Source organism: Geotrypetes seraphini, chromosome 12, assembly GCF_902459505.1.
Source record: "Geotrypetes seraphini chromosome 12, aGeoSer1.1, whole genome shotgun sequence".
Lineage (NCBI taxonomy): Eukaryota > Metazoa > Chordata > Amphibia > Gymnophiona > Dermophiidae > Geotrypetes > Geotrypetes seraphini.
In genome coordinates this window covers 47,968,499-47,982,210 of record NC_047095.1, presented here as the reverse complement: position 1 = coordinate 47,982,210, position 13,712 = coordinate 47,968,499, and the positions used below count along the sequence as shown (strand labels likewise).

Sequence of the window (13,712 nt, the reverse complement as noted above, 5' to 3'; positions counted from 1 at the left end):
AAAGTGGCATGACGGCCTTGAATGAAACCCTGACACGGCGATGCAAGTATCATAGAAACATAGAAGATGATGGCAGAAAAGGGCTACAGCCCATCAAGTCTGCCCACTCTGCTTACCCACTCCCTGTCTATGCCCTAATGACCCAATTTTCTTATCTTGAAATGTGGACTGTGTCGTTGATGCTGAAATTTGACAGTCCAGGTGCAACGGTGGAGTGTGAAAGGCCCTAGGACACATTTTGCATTTGAAGAGAGAGATGAGGTTCCATTTGCTTTTGGCCGAACTATAGCAATTCCAAGCGTTTACAGAGAAAATCGCTGATTCCCGGCACTTTCTTCACCGTGTTTTGCCTCTCCGTTAGGAGCAGGCCAGGTCTCCCACCATGTTATTTGCGGTTTTCTATTAAAAACCATCGTGAATATGGTGAAACCGCGAATAACATATGAAAAAGTTATTTGCGGTTTTTCTGTATTTGCGGTTCTGTTAATCCCCTATCATAGCGAATACAGAGGGAGAAGTGCAATTTTTTTCATTATAGCAAACTATAATCTTAAGGTTGCAACCCTATTGGGTAAATTTTGTCTCTTGTTTCATTGAGATAGCCTTGTTCAGCCTGAGATGTCTTAAAGAGTGTCCTGATAGGGTTCGTGGATTCAGAGGAAAGCTATGTGGCTGATTGCTTTTGCTATTAAACTGTGCTGTTATAACTGTTTGCATTTTTTTTTTATGCTTCTGTGGATTTTACCAGATTGAAGTGTTTATTTTATCACATCATTACCATTTCACAAATACCTCAGTAAGTTGTTTTTTTTTTCGGGTTTGGAATAATCCCAAACCCTATGTGGCTGTGGGGTTGTTTTACTAGAGGTTATAGAGGAACCGTGAAGTCTTTCCTCCGCCCTCCTGCTTTTGGAAGCCCTTGTGGGATGCAGTAAAGTCTCTTAGCTCCCACCTGTGCTCGTGTGTTGAGGAGAGGTTGAAGCAATGGTTACATATACATTCTAGTAGATAATGTTTGTTATAACTATATAGTTTTGTATCATTATTAAACCAAAAATTAAAAAGATGCTTCCTGTAAACATTTCTGAGGGTTTGCTGTATGTAGTTTGCATGACTGCACGATTTATATTCCTGGAGAGCCGCTACACTTACGATACCTCTCTCCTAAAATCACTTCATTGGCTTGCTATCTATTTCCGAATTCAATTCAAACTCCTCTTACTGACCTATAAATGCACTCTCTCAGCTGCCCCTCACTTATCTCCCCCCCTTCGCCCCCCCCCCCCGTGAACTCCGCTCAGCTGGTAAGTCCTTCCTTTCGGCGCCCTTCTCTTCGGCTGCCAACTCCAGACTCCATCCCTTCTGCCTTGCTGTGCCGTATGCTTGGAACCAGCTGCCCGATTCCCTACAACGGGCTCTGTCTCTGGCAGTGTTCAAGGCCCAGTTAAAAGCCCTCCTGTCACCTTGGATTCTGCACCCACAAACCCATATGTCATGTCTGTCTTTCCAAGTTACATTGTAAGCTTTTCTGAGCAGGGACCATCTATAAATGTCAAAATATACAGCGCTGCTTATGCCTTTCAGCGCTATATAAGTGATAAGTAGAAGTAGTGGTGCTTTGGGTGATCAGGGTGGTATTTCAGCCAGAGCAGGACGTGGTGCAATAATGAAATCTGAGGATTTTCTTCAGTCCTGAACTGCATGATAGTCTGTCACTTGGGCCCATGCTTAGTCCCAGTAATTGGCCTTGCTTTGGTTGAGGACTTGTGTAGGGAGGACATGGGACCTATTTCCAGGCGCATGGACGCTCATAGGAACTGAATGAATGTCGGGAGCAGTGCAGAGCATTCAGCGCGCTGGCCTGCGCTAAAAAACACTTTTGAAGTTTTGTAAAAGGGGGGGGGGGAGAGGTTAAGTTTAAATTAAAAAAAATAAAATTGAACCTTATGGACTTTGCAGTTTTTCAGGCAATATAAAGTTTGCCCCTGGAATGTAAATTAGGGTGGCTTTGTCCAGGTTTTGAAAAGCTTTCCTTCAGGCAGGAGTGCATCCGCGCATGCGTGGATGTGCTGCCCAATGAGAACAGGCAGCAGGGGGGCGGGGCTGGGGCGGGATCGGAGGAGTGATAGGGTGGAACCGGGGCATAGCGGGGCGGGTCTAGGGGGGGGTCCAGATTTTCCAGGCGGAAAATCTGGGAACCCTAATGGAAATAGAATGCAATAAAAACAACCCACAATTTTTGCACAATTGAATTCGTATTTTACCATATTCCGATATACTGTTCCCATCTCAATTTGTTCCGGAAGAAAAAGTTACTTCTTATAGCATGGAAGTGGGAATTCTGAGGAGGGCTTTTGGTGTTGCGCACTATAGGCCCTAAATTGATTAAGGTCCCCAGTAGAAAGAAAACCTTTTAATTCGTGCGTTCTCATTCTTTACTTAAGGAAATCTACACAAGATGTGCTGCTACCTTTGAATTTGCTAAAAAGTTCAAAGGTGAAACTTCTGCACATTGACCTGAAGAATTACCAGAAAGATCTGATGTGCCCTGTTTGTAGTCCTCATGGAGCATGTGACAAACTCTTGACCTAAGAGGGTCTACTGATTGACATAAGGAACAAGGGGGTATCTGAATTAGGACGGTCTGAGGAAAACAAAACGTCCTTGTCTGGTTTTCTGTGATCCCTCAGTTGGAGTTTCTTTGGAAATCACAGAGATAGAGACCTGCCACTGAAAGATTGTTGGGTGAGATATTGTGGAGAAAAAGCTCCGTTTCAAGAGAACTTCATGCCCCTGTTGATCTGCTAACCTCACTGAAAAGGCCAGCTGAAGCAGAAAGTCCCAACAGGGTTAAGTGGAAGCAGGTGTTCAGTGGGCATGATAAGCTAGCCTTCAAAGCTCTCTAAAAATATCTGGTTTCCTGCTTTAGAAAGCCGGAGAAATGAATGTATTCATCACCTCTTTGTCCCTAAAACAGTTGGGTGATTGATTCGGTTTTGGAAGACCTGTTGTGTTAATCAACAAACATAAGCTATAAACATTTTTAATAAAATTATGCACTTCACTGGTAAAAAATATTATTACTTTGGTGATATGAGTGATACAAATTCAGCAAACCATTAGGAGTGCAAACAATGGAACCACCACATTCTTGGTTAATGTTCTGACTTACTTTGATGTAGACCTGGGTTCTCTCCTTACCTTTGCTCCCATCATTTGAGCAGTTACAGATCGCCCCTTATGTTGGTGTCTGGGCCTTTATGATCTGGCTAGATTTTCGGAGGTGTGCTGGATTCTAATGTTTAAGAAGTCAATCAAATCATTTTAATTTTAATTCCACAAAACTACAGCTGTGTGCCTGGGCTCCCATGGACTTCAGGAGAAGCCTTGAGTGCCTATAATTGCCGTCGGATTAAAGAAATAAAGCAAGCTGAGCTTACTGGCAGGGTGTGAGAGGACGTTTTTTTTTTTTTTTTTTTTTTTTAAGTTCAATAGTTTTTATTAAGTATTTTAAAGGATACAAGAATCATTTAAAGTACATAGAAACAAAATAAAGCTTTCTGTATATAAAATATATAAATTTATGTTTAACTGTATAGGAGCAAAGGCTCCAATTATTAAAAATGTATGTAAGGGATATATAAGATAAAGATAAGAGAGAGCAGTAAAGAAAAAAGGAAAGAAAAATGAAAGAGAGAAGAGAGGAGAAGAAAAGGATAACAGGAGTGTCTAAGAAGATGAGCGTACATAGGAATCTAAGAATGACCATGGAGATTTGTTGTATTTCAAGTTCATGCAGGTTCGGAATGTAACTCTCTTCTCATATGCGTAGGATTCAAATCTATGATACATACTCAGAGAGTTCCACCAAAAGGTATAATCTAATAGCGAGGGTGATTTCCAATTTTTTAGAATGTGCATGAGGGCAGTCACCAACATGGTATCAATGAGTTTAGGTGGACAATTTGATTGTGTGAAACATGGGTGTTGAGAGCGAAGGATTATAATGTCTATAGAGATTTCTTCTGAGCAGTTAGTAATAGATTGTATGGTGTTCCAGACGTAGGTCCAAAAAGAGCGGACTAGAGTACAATGAAATAACATATGATCAAGAGTTCCTTCCTCTTTCAAACAGTTCCAACAAACAGAGTCTTGTTTTAAGTTAGCTTTCCACATGCGAAGTGGGGTCCATATTGCCTGCCACATAAGGAAGTACATTGATTGTGATACTCTAGAAGATAAAAGCGGGCGATTTGTTGATGACCAGAAAAGCTCCCAATCAATGTCAGAAAGCGGAGTGGTAAGTATAGCGTCCCAGTGCTTCATAGATTGAGGTGAAAAAGTGAAGGAGTGATCTCTTAAAATACTGTAGAAGGATGATATCGCCTTACCTTTTAGTAGAGACAGAGAAGACCAGTTGTAAATAGTATTTTTGGAAGTCATATAGTCAAATCGTATATGTAAAGACGGCAACACTCCAGTGAGAGAACGCCATTGTGAATAAGTAGAAGGAGGTAGCGAGTATGTAGAGCACAGTATATCGAATGGAATTAACGAGTTGAGGGTAGACAATTGATGGACAAACCATATACCTGCCCGCTGCCACCTTTTCCATGATAGAGATTTGTCGTGATTTTGAATTTTGGGATTGTTCCAAAGGGACATGAGTGGACTAACCTTAACTGAGATTTCAGTCAATGTATCTATAAGATAAAGAGCATGCTGCGTTGCACCCAATAAAGAGTATCTCTTTAAGTGCCTTGGTATTGACACCGTTAGTAAGCATGAGATGTGTAAAGGCGTACATAAAAAACATTCCATTTCAAACCAGGCAGGAAGATCTTGAGTGGGAAGATTTTGAGTGGAGGAATTAGTGAGCCAGTAAGCTCCATATTTGGCTAATGAAGCAATATAATAGTGATAGAAATCAGGAAAGTTGAGACCACCGTTGATCTTAGAGGCTTTCAGTTTGGCGAGAGCGATTCGAGGTTTTTTCTTGTTCCAAATGAATTCAGATATTTTCATATTTAGCCAATGAAATAATGATTTCCGGCATAACAGAGGGAGCATAGAAAGAATATAATTAATTTGAGGGGCCAGAGTCATTTTGATGGATGCAATTCTACCCCACCAGGATAGAAAGAGTGGGTTCCATCTAGATGTAGTGTTTAGAACTAGATTTTTGACTTTAGATATATTAAGATCTTGAGCATGAACCGAATCTTTATGTATTAAAATCCCCAAGTATTTCACAGCTTCATGTGACCATGAGAAAGGAAAATGAGCCAAATCTGATGGAAGTATATTATCATTTAGAGGGAAGATCTCTGATTTCTCCCAATTAACAGAGTATCCGGAAAGGAGGGAGTATTGAGTGATAATATGAATAAGATTGGGAAGGGAGAGTAAAGGGTCTCTCAGAAAAAGTAAAACATCATCAGCATAAGCTGCTAATTTGAAATCTCGATCAGAGGAGGGAATACCTTTAATTGAGGGACTTTGTCGTATAGCTGAAAGGAGTGGCTCTAACACTAAATTAAATAGCAATGGTGAGAGAGGACAGCCTTGTCGAGTACCTCTATGGAGGGGAAATTTATTGGATAAAGAGTTGTTAATCCTAATACGAGCTGTGGGTTGATGATATAGCGTTTTTATCCAGTTTGTAAAAAATGGGCCAAAATTATACCACTTCAGGACACGGAAAAGGAAAGGCCACTCCACTCGGTCAAAGGCTTTTTCAGCATCAATAGCTAGGCCTATTACAGGGTCTGACATTGTTTTAGCATGAGCGTTAATATAGTGAAATAGGCGCAGGTTGTCTCCTATATATCTTTGTTTAATGAACCCTGTTTGATCTTTATGTATAAGCAGTGGGATTATTTTGGTAAGTCTTAATGCAAGTAATTTTGCCATTATCTTGTAGTCTAAATTGAGGAGAGAGATGGGGCGAAAGTTTTTAACTAAAGTGTCATCTCTGTCAGGTTTAGGGATTACTACAATGGTGGCCTCAGTGAAATTGAATTGCTTGTCCGGAGTGGAGTGGAGGAAGTCATAATATTTAAGGAGATGAGAAGCTAGTAGGGTGCGAAATTGCTTAAAGAATTCGTTCGTGAAGCCGTCTGGGCCAGGGGCTTTCCCAGCAGGTAAGGAAGATATGGCAGTTTCAATTTCTAATATAGTTATTGGAGAATCAAGTTCCAATTTAACAGATTCTGGAATGGTCGGATGAGTTAAGGAGGTAAGATATGAGTCTATATCTGCTTCAGGAGTGGTAGATTCAGATTGGTATAAAGAAGTATAGAATTTTTCAAATTGAGAGGAAATTAGAGATCTGGTTTTGACTAATTGACCTGATGGATTCTGAATAGCTGTTATATGTAGTCTTTTAGATTTATTTTTAAGGTATCTGGCCAAAGGACGACCCATTATATTATCTCCCATGTAATGACCAGAGTTAGAGATAAAAATATCACGCCTAGCTATATGTGAAACTAAAGTATTATATTCATATTTAAGATTTTGAATACGTTGGAAAGTATTTGGGTCATGTATGTGGTTAGACATATGTTGTAATTCTAAGGTTTTGATGGAGTTTTCTAAATCTTTTTCCTTTCTCATGGACTGTTTCTTTTTCCAAGAGGCAATTTTAATCAATTCGCCTCTAAGGGTTACTTTGTATGCTTCCCAGACAATGGAAGGGCAAATTTCAGGATCTTTAGAATTATTTTCAAAAAACTCCGCAGTGAAAGAATTGATTTTTTCAATAATTTCCTCGTCTAAATTAATTAAAAAAAAAAACTCTACAGTGTGGCCCAGTTAGCCTATTGTCCCAATTGGAGTTCGGGGCAGGAGGGCATTGCTGGCTGAGAGAGCATAACAACACATTTTGAGCGTGGAGAAAACCCAACGCTGTAAGTCTTGTGATCGCAGGGGAGTAGAGACATCCGGCGGGGGAGCATGACTTTTAGAACCTGCTGTTTGGGCGCCACTGTTTGAGCGCAACCATATTGGCACTCATGACTTTTGGGGGCTGCTATATTGGCAATGGACTTTTGGGCAGCCAGTGGGCAGGGTCTAAAAAGTCCTCCCTCCTCTCTTCCCTTGCGCTGACTGTGATCTGAGCAGGGAGCCATTTGTGCTGGCACTGGCAGAGACACAATGTTGTGGGCAGGGCAGTCCTCAGAGCATAAGATCTTAGCTATCCCAGGCGGTGTTTTTGAGAGTCAACAGAACAGGCAGTTGTAAGGTTTGGAGGGGTTATGGTTGAAGCGGCCTTAAAATCCGTGGTCCCGAGTTCAGAATGATATAATCTTCCATAGACCTTTGCTGACATTGGTTAGGCTAACCGAAAATGCTGATTGCTAGCAATGCTAGGCTGACAGCAGTATTCTCCCTCACAGGCACTGCCAGAGGCAGCTATGATCTCCTGTCTACTCCAAGGACCACTGCTGCTACAGAGATTATAGCTACCAGCCAGCATCTCAAGAGAAGGTCAGTGGAGAATGTGACTTCTTTAGTTCTAAGTTTATAGGAGGGGCCTTAAACAACCTGGGCCAATTAGAGCCTCAGGCCCCTCCCTGGTGCATCCCATGATTCATCGGGGAGGGGAAGGCCCACCATTTTGAAGAAGTGGGCCAGCTGGCCGGAGGGAGTAGACATCCCTCCGGCCAGCTATCTGAAAGTTAAGGTAAGGGGGAGAGGGCAGGGGTCGTCAGAGGCACGGGGGTAGGGGGGTTATGTGGCGGCAGGAGAGCTTGGGCAGCTATCCCACTGCTGAGGGGGGTTGGGAAGGTGTCAGTTGGCAGTGGAAGAAATTGAACATCTCTCTCACTACCGGGGGTGGGGGGGAGGGAGAGTTTGTGCATCTCTTTTGCTTCCGGGGTGTGTGTTGGTGGTGGTGAGAGAGATTGGGCATCTCCCGCTGCCAGTGGGTGTTTCTTGGCGGTGGGAGAAATTTGGCATCTCTCCCGTTGCCGAGGGGAGCTATAATACATGCACTCAAGAAGTGTGCTTTTACTACTCCCACTAAAAAAATTTGATTCTTCCTGTAATTTTTTTAATTAGCCACAGTCAAAACACACTTTTAACAGTGCTTTCACTGTACCAGCACCCCTGGACCAGTCACTGATTTTTGTCGCCAAAAGACGACACCGCTCTTGGAGAATGACTCTGTGATTTTTAAGAATCCACCGGAGTGCTTGTTTCAATATTCAAGAGCCCATTTTCATGGCAGTGTCAGAGACTACTAGAAAGCTCGCTAAAGACCGCGATAAGCCGTTTTGATAATCCGCCGCTAAGATGCATGCAGTCTAAACCATCTGCAACCAGTTTAGTGACCGCAATAAAGTTTTGAGAATCTGGCCCTACGTCACTTCCTCTTCAAATCCAATGTGCCAAAGACTAACACAAATGTGGCCTGGCAATGATAGGGCCATTGAAGCGAGAGGGATGATATTAGGAAGATGGGAGAAAGAGAAGGTGACTGGGGCAAGACAGTCACCTTTCTCCTTCTATGCAACTCCCACATATTCACTTCCTTACACAGCTCTCCACTCTTCATACACACCTGCAACGTGACATAAACACGCTTGAGAAATGGGCAAATGAGGTTTAGCATGGATAATTGTAATGTGATGCATGTCTGTAACAAAAATCTTATACACGAATACAGGATGTCCGGTGCAGTACTCGGAGAGACTCCCCTGGAAAGAGACTTGGGAGTGCTGGTCGACAAGTCAATGAAGCCTTCCGCGCAATGCGCAGCAGTGGCAAAAAGCAAACAGAATGCTAGGAATGATTAAGAAGGGGAATCACAAACAAATCGGAGAAGGTTTTCATGCCGCTGTACCGGGCCATGGTACGCTCTCACCTGGAATACTGCGTCCAGCACTGGTCGCCATATATGAAGAAGGGCGCTGTACTACTTGAAAGGGTTCAGAGAAGAGCGACTAAAATGGTTAAGGGGCTGGAGGAGTTGCTGTACAGCGAGAGTTTAGAGAAACTGGGCCTCTTCTCCCTTGAAAAGAGGAGACCGAGAGGAGACATGATCAAAACATTCAAGGTACTGAAGGGAATAGACTTAGTAGATAAAGACAGGTTGTTCACCCTCTCCAAGGTAGAGAGAACAAGAGGGCACTCTCTAAAGTTAAAAAGGGATAGATTCCGTACAAAAGTAAGGAAGTTCTTCTTCACCCAGAGAGTAGTAGAAATCTGGAACGCTCTTCCAGAGGCTGTTACAGGGGAAAACCACCCTCCAGGGATTCAAGACAAAGTTAGACAAGTTCCTTCTGAACTGGAACGTACGCAGGTAAGGCTAGACTCAGTTAGGGCACTGGTTTTTGACCTAAGGGCCGCCGTGGGAGCAGACTGCTGGGCACAATGGACCACTGGTCTGACCCAGCAGCGGTAATTCTTATGTTCTATATACACACCTCTATGCGCATTTTCTCACTCTTGTAAACCGCTATTTCCTATTGTACATATTTTGTTCTTGTTTTCTTGCATGCCACTTTTGAAAGCTCAGCTCAGGATAACTCTTTCTTGTTTGCAAAGCACATCCAAATGTAGAGATTACTTAAAAATAAAACCCTCAAAAGTCAAGGATAGATATTGTCTTTGAAAACAGATAACTGAGGTTTTGATCGTACTCACCCCAAAACTTGAGGTGAATGGATTTTTACAGCTGATGAGAGGATGTGAGGAACTGTACGGAGGCTGCATATTCACCCTGGTGGAGGAAGGGAGAGTAGTAGGTGGAGGAAGGGAGAGTAGTAGGTGGAGGAAGGGAGAGTAGTAGGTGGAGGAAGGGAGAGTAGTAGGTGGAGGAAGGGAGAGTAGTAGGTCTCTACTGAAGACCTTGCGATTTGCAGGGTGGTGGGAGGTAGGAAGGGAAGGGCAAAGTGAAATGGTGGATGAGGGGAGTGGAATTCTAGAAGAGAAAGATCTACACATGGGTAGTATAAAAAAGTGGAGTAGGTAAAGGGGAGATCTGCATTGGGAGGGGGTTTCTCTTTCTATAGGACCGCGCTCTGATGAGAAGCTTTGTTTAGAAGTCCCATCTCTGAAGCAGGTGAAATTGTCTCGATTCCGTCGCTCGTGACATGCATGGCCAGCTGAAGTAAAGGGTGCTCCATCTATGCTGAATTTTAGGAAGTTGATTAAAACCAATGTTATTTGAAAGATATTTCTCATGTAAGTGGGAAGGTAAAGGTAGAGCTAATGTATCAATGCTGGTTTTTATACCATATGGTGTTTTATTGTTCCCGTTTATAAGTAGAGAAAAATAAAGAAAAGAGAAAAAAGAAAAAAAAAAAAAGAGAAAAGAATTACCTCCAGTGTCATTTTGGTATATTTTGGTGGTTCTATATATTGTTTTATTTATTTAGTCATTTATATGGTCCGTCCTCCCAAAAGGAGCCCAGAACGGGTTACAAGAGTACATTCATGGTATGAGTAGGACAAACTTTAGTGAGAAAATACAGACTTTACAAAGGGGCTTTGTTTTAATGTTTGTGATTTAATGCCAATTAAATGTTTTAAATTATGACTGTTTTCCTGTAACTCGCTTGGAACTGTAGGATGTAAGCAAGCAAGAAATTAAAAAAAATAAAAATAAAAATACTATAATATTAACGTATATTTATTCATTATGCCCCTTTTTTAACTGCAAAATTATCCAAATAAACCTAATATTGTAATTATAATTCATGATTAAATACATTAATATAGTTCTGGATATATAGGTTTAGTACTCTAACGCATGAATTAATACATATACAATTTTTCTCTAAAACTTTAGATTGTTTAAATTACATAAAAATATAAAAAAGTATACTTTCTATGTTCCTGTTAGCTCAATTTAAACCCCTCCCACCACATTATTGGGTGGAAGGGGAGGGGGAGGGGGGACGAATGAGTACAAGGCAAGTTCATTTCATCCCTGGTGTGTAAGCCTTAGAGGGCTTTTCAAATCCGTGCTAGTTACTGACTGGTAGGGGTTTTGACCTTCTCGCACTCTCTGTGCATCTTTTGCAGAATATTGCGCTTTCCTCTCTTGTTTAATCCAGCGTGAACGCTGCTCTTTTCTTGTTCTTGTTCCTGCACCTGAGGTTATTTTGACCACACAATCCAAAGAAGTCCCGCTGCTCTAATGCTTTAGCACTTCTCAAAATGTTATGAAGTGCTGCCAACAATAACACCGTGACACCGAGCATCGCTTAATGATTGATGGAGTAATGCCACAGCTTTCCAAAGGCAGTACCATTGGAATTTAATTAGAGCTTGGCCCTGCCTTGTGCTTGGTCAGAAGGATAAGATATGCAGCGGGACTCGTCGTAAACTAGTTTCTGTCAGCAGATGAAGACCATCTGTTGCCCTCAGAATCCTTCTCTTGTGTCAGTGTGGATACGACTTAATCTCTGATCATGTCTTGTCCTTGCCTTTCTCTCATCTTCTCTATTTGTCCTACACTCTGTGACATAGTAAGCCGGGGGGGGGTCCATCCGCCCGCCTGCCCCAGGGCGCCATCGTGGTGGGGACGCCAGCCCCTCTCCAATCTGCTGGCCTTCCCTTCCCTCGTAACTACGTAGGGCCAGATACACAAAGTTCCTGCAGCACGGTAAAAAAAATACCGTGGTGGGAGTGATTTTTCTTATCCCAGCGATGCTCAGCACAATAGCATGCGGAGAATCACGGGTAAAAGAGACTGTGCCTGGCACTTGCTCCTCCTCCTGCCTGCCCTGTCAAAAAAGCAGCCCCTGCTCTCCCTGCCTGCCGGTACAGCTGACAGAGGCAGGGGAATCCTCCGTCATCTGAGTCGGCAGGATTCCCCAAAGCTGCGGCAGTTTGGGGGGATTTCCCTTCCCTGATCAGCTCAACTGGCAGGCAGGTAGGGGCTGTTTTTTTTTTTTTTTTTAATGGGCGCAGCTGTTGTGCTCACACAGCTGTGCCCATTAAAAAAAAAAAAAAAATGAAGAAGTCATGTGAGCCCAAAACTGGGACCCCCTGACACCCTCCACCAAGCCCCACCCCACCTTCCGTTCCACCGCTCCAAAACAAAATCCTGGTGGTCTAATGGGCTGGATTGGGTCAGACACCCCCCCTCCCCCCCCAGCTCGAGGACCCTCCATCCCTGACACCGTCCTTCGTACCTTTTGTCAAAAATCGGGCAGGAGGGATTCCCACTCCCTCCTGTCTTGAAGGGCTACCTCTTCAAAATGGTGGCCCTTCTCCCTCCCGGTGCATCCTGGGATACACTGGGAGGGATCTAAGGTCCTGATTGGCTCAGGTGCCTAAGTGATGCACAAAAGGGAATCCCCCATTAGGTGCCTGAGCCAGTCGGGTCCTTAGGCCCCTCCCAGTGCATCATCTCCTGCCTGATTTTCAACAAAAGGTACAGGGGCATTGTCGGGGGGGGGGGGGTCCTCGAACTGGGGGAAGAGGTCTGACCCAACACCCCCCCAACCCACTAGACCACCAGGATTTTCTTATGGGGTGGTGGGAGTGGTTGGGGAGATTAGATGGAGCAGAGGTTTAGTATCAGGGAGGTTGTCAGGAGGGTCCTGGTTTTGGTCCCCCTGCCAGCAGGGCTGCATTTTATTTTAATGCTGTTGTGTGCGCACAACACACACACAACAATTACTGGAAGCTCCAAAGCTGCTGGTAATTAATGACTGGAAACGAGGTGAGGCTCTCCTAGCATTTGAACTGTACCATTAGAGGCATGTGCTCTTTTGGAGCCACACTGAAGTCATGTTGGACCTGGAAACTGTTAGTTGGTACCGTAATTATTGGCAGTTCAATGCCGATGGCTGCAGTGATTGTGAGTACCAGTTTGTTTGGAATATAAAAAAGTAAGACCAAAGGCATACTAACAGGTTCTATGGTTTCACATGGCCCATCAGCAAACATGTCTGAATTCAAGATAACATGGGACCTCTGAGGGAGAGGAGGAGATAGTGGATGTTGTGGATGGGCAAACTGGATGGGCCATTCAGCCTTTATCTGCCATCATGTTTCTATTTCTAGAGTGTTGTCTCATGAGTGGATTCTCCTGTTTCTTTATCTGGAGTGTGGGACATTCTTTGAGTTCGAGGGGTTGTCTTACCCCTCTCACACACATTGACTTTCTCACCATTGCCTGTTGTGTGGTATTTCCAAAGTAGCTATCCAGTGATGGACAATCTGAAGTGGGACACAAGAGCCTCTGGCCACAAACTTTCCCTCTCTCCCAGTGCCCCAGCCAATTTCTGGACTTGAAGCTTGGTCTGAGTTGGAATAAGATCAAAAAATTAAGCAGGATATTTCTTTTTTTATATATGTGTGGAGGTCCCTTTCTTGAGTGGAAAATTTGTTGAAGGGTTCAGTGAACTGCTACTTACTACTACTTATCACTTATACAGCGCTGAAAGGCGTATGCAGCGCTGTACATTTTGACATTTATAGACGGTGCCTGCTCGGAAGAGCTTACAATCTAACTTGGACAGACAGGCATGACTTATAGGGTTGGGGATGCAGAACCCAAGGTGAGAGGAGTTAAGAGTCGAAAGCACTCTCAAAGAGGTGGGCTTTTAACTGGGCCTTGAACACTGCCAGAGATGGAACCCGCCATAGGGATTTGGGCAGCTTGTTCCAAGCATATGGTGCAGCAAGTCAGAAGGGACATAATCTGGAGTTGGCAGTTGAAGAGAAGGGAACAGTTAGGAGGGACTTAC

The 13,712-nt window shown here is 43.4% G+C and overlaps 1 protein-coding gene across 3 annotated transcripts in view; it reads left to right on the top strand.

Annotated features, from left to right (window-relative positions):
* The window catches only part of ROR1 (receptor tyrosine kinase like orphan receptor 1), a 349,815-nt gene that overhangs the window by 51,702 nt on the left and 284,401 nt on the right, over positions 1–13,712 (top strand). The gene's annotated exons all lie outside the window — the stretch shown is intronic.